We start from the raw sequence: 3,945 nt of genomic DNA on the forward strand, positions 1-3,945 counted from the left end.
GGTGAGTGGGCAATGGGACAGTAACATGGCTGGGTATAAAAAGAGATAGAGTCTCAAAAGAAACAAAACAGACATTCAGCCAATTTTCATTGGTGGGACCTTTGTGGAAAGGGTCAGTGACTTCCGCTTCCTGGGACTCCACATAGAGGAGAAACTGACCTGGGACAAGAACACCACACAGGTGGTGAAGAAGGCACAGCAAAGACTCTACGTCCTGAGAATCCTCAGGAAGAACAATATCAGCCAGAGACTGCTTGTGTCTTTTTACCGCTCCACCATGGAGAGCATCCTTACATACTGCTTCTGTACGTGGTTTGCCAGCTGCACAGTGGCAAACAGGAAAGAACTCCAGAGGGTCACCAAAATGGCTGAGAAGGTCATTGGGTGTCCTCTACCCAGACTGGAGGACCTTCATGGCTACTGTCTCAGGAGAGCCAACACAATCCTGAAGGACTCATTCCACCCGGGACATTTCCTGTTTGAGTCACTGCCGTCGGTACAGGGCCATCAAAACCAGGACAAATAGACTAAAAGACAGCTTCTTTCCAACTGCTGTCAGAGCCATAAATGCCTCTTTACGGTGAAATTTGTGCAAAATACTGGTTTTCTCAAAACATTCTGCTTTTATGTGCACATGTTTACACAACCAGCACTTTTCGTCCTGGTCATGAAACATGTCCAACACTGTACCATGGCAACAGTATTGGAGGATCCATGGGAGTTTTCCCAACAGGTCATATGTTCTGTACTGTTGGAGAAAGGTTATGTCACTCATGGTGTCATGTGGGAGGTGCTTTTGGAGTTGTTAAAGGCCATTTGGTCCCTCCACAGCTGGAGTGAGATCTTGGTTCACATTGCAGTAAGTCAGACTTGGTTCCAGTTTGAGCTGGACTCCGCCAGGGCTGCCCCTTTATCCCCGGTTCTGTTCATAACTTTGATAGACAGAATTTGACAATGCAGCCAACAGCCGCTGGTTTTCCAGTACTGGTTGTACTGTTCTGTCGTGGTAAAGAGAGAGCTGATCTCAAAAGGTGAAGCAATCGTTTATCAGTCATCTATGTTCCAAGCCTCACCGATGGCCATGTGCTGTGGGTAGTGACTGAAAGTATGAGATTTGTGAATACAAGTGGCAGATATTAGCTTCCTCTAAATGGTGGCTGGGCTTACCGTCAGGGATTGCATGAGGAGCTCAGTCAATGACAGGACTAATTCTGTGACTTCTGAGTGCAATTGGCAGTTCCACATCACAAGCTAAGGCTTCAAAACAGAAAAGTCACGTTCTTTTTCTGGTAATTTCCCTTAAACAATTTGGTCTATCTTATGTAGATCCATTACATAAAATCGCCAAAAATATCCACCTAAGTCACACGTTACATTGCAACAAAATTGGAAAGACACCATGACCTCTGACCTGGCGTGGAGTGCAAGTAGAGCATTATACAATGAAAATATTCAAATAGAAAAAGAAAAAAAACAATTATTACAAAACTGTGCATAAGTGGAGAGCTCCAACAGATGACGTAATATGAACTATTTTGGGTAGTGTCACTTTTAAAGGTTTATTTACTTATTTACTAAATATTGGAGAATCACAGGGTGCCTGAATACACGAAACTGACTTTACATACCGTGTTGCCTGCCCATTGTTCTGTGCAGCCTGGCACAATCTCACAAGAGGTGTGGACTTCTAGAAAATTAAAGAAACTAGAACAAGATAAGTAAAACACAGTTCCAGCGCTGTGTGGTGAAAGCAATGTTACACTCGATGGGTAGTAATGTATTTTTTCATCTTATAAGTGCGTTTTTTTTTTTTTTTTTTAAATCAAGCTTCCATTCTGCTGTGGTTTTTGACAGGGTCATATCCCCCCCTGTTGGTTTTAAAGAGTATCAGGATTTCAGGATCAATGCAGCTTGTTTTGACTGGAGCTCACCACTGGGTGGAGGTGCACTGCAGCTCCATGGAGAGGAGGCCAGTGAGGAAGGTCAGGATCAAACGTACTGAATGATAATTGTCTGATGTCTTTGATATAATCAGCAGAGAATTAATATGAAGAATATAGAAAAACTAAATATATGTTTGCCTGCAGAGTGGAACATACCAAAACCCGGTTTGACATTTCTATGATCATTTGAACTGTAACTTTAACTGTTGTGGGTGAATGCACCATTATCTCATAAGGTGACTCTTTTTATGTCCACACAGGCTCCCATTTATACAACCATGTAACCACACCCACACACACACACACACTTGTGCAAGTTTGTGATCCAATTTCTTGTGTAGAGAAGAGCTTTAATTACCGGGAGGATTTTCTTTAGTCCCATTGTTGCTATCTAAACAGTGATTTCCTGAAGTAGAATGATCCTTTTCACTAATCCTAATCTTGTTTTCTCCAACACACTTAGTTTCTCTGTGTTGTCGTCACCTGTCTGCAGAGGATCTGTTCTTTCTTTCTTCTTCTTTTCCCACCTCTGTTATTGCGTCTTTAGTGCCTTTGTAGGCCATAGTTGACCTCCACTTTTCACGTTGCATTACCATACAATCAAAAACAAATAAAGGTAGATTCATGAGCACAGCCGCTGGCGTTCACACATGCAAACACTGTGAAGACTTAATGGCTCCACCCACACAACAGGGTTAGATGTGGTAGGGGGAGGATGTGCTGAGAACAACTCATCAGTCATTCTGTCACCCTTTTATTTGCAATGATTCCAATCATGGGCTTTCTCTATTTTTATCTCTGCTTTCTATTTTCTCAATTTCTTGCCACTGCATCTTGCACTCATTTCTCTTTGCCCTCTTCGAATGCAATAAAGTTGTTGCTGCCTCTGCACCTCCTAATCAAATTGCGTTTAATTTTGCCGTATTTTCTCTATTTCTGCTCATCTTCTGTGCTTTGAACACCAAGGCTTGCTGGAGGATTGGTGTAGAGGCAAGGTGGAGGAAAAGGGGGAGTATGGGAAGGGGCATTGGGTAGGGAAGAGGAGGAGAGGGGAGTTGGAAGAGGAGGCAATGACCCAGATAATGCAATGAGGTGAATCAAAATGAGCTCCCCGTGTCTGCAACCAACCCTGAACTCCGAGTGAGTAAATCTGCAGAAAAATATATGCTCTCTGAGTAAAGAAAAAAAAAAAAAGGGGGGGGGGGGGTATTTGCTGTTCCTCATATCTGACTCCTCATGTCAAGGTTTTCAAGGCCCTTCAAGATATGGGACCGTGTTATCTCCACACATCTTTCAGGTTCTTTCCTCTTCCTGACCCTCCTGTGACTCTCCTTTTACTATCATCCTTCACCCCCCCACCCCCGCCTTCACAGCCTGCCCCTCCACCACATCTCATCTCCCAGGGGAGGTGTGCAGACGAAGAGGAATACACAATGATCAGAGCTCAGGTCTTCTGATTCTGTGTAGGAACAGAGATGAACGCACATTATTCACGATGCTTTATTTGCCTGTCAAATGCTTGACACATACACAGACACACACAGACCTATAGTCACGCGCGCTAGCTATAGTCACCTATAGCATTGATCCTTTATCAAATATAGTTTAACAGATCGATGCATAGTGACCTTCGAGTGAATGGGGAGTTTTTATCCAGGAACCAGTAAGACGTTTGACAGCTCGTTATGATTGCGCATGCGCATAACACCAGCGCGGCAGGTAAGTTTTTTAAGCTAACACGAAAAGGAAGTTAAAGGTTGTTCCTCCAAAATAAAAGTCCACAGTGATTTACTCCGAAGAAGACTACCTAAATTAGTAATCTATATGATATAATATCCGTTTTTATGGCTCTAATGGCTACGATATACAGTCTTAGCTCTCATACAGCGTGAATGAATGTTTTTTTATTAGTTACAGCAGCATTTTCTGATTACAACCCTTATTTTTTAAAGAGTGAAGACCGGATATGCATTATTATTCTTTGAGGCTTGACACCAACAAG

Source organism: Odontesthes bonariensis, chromosome 9, assembly GCF_027942865.1.
Source record: "Odontesthes bonariensis isolate fOdoBon6 chromosome 9, fOdoBon6.hap1, whole genome shotgun sequence".
Lineage (NCBI taxonomy): Eukaryota > Metazoa > Chordata > Actinopteri > Atheriniformes > Atherinopsidae > Odontesthes > Odontesthes bonariensis.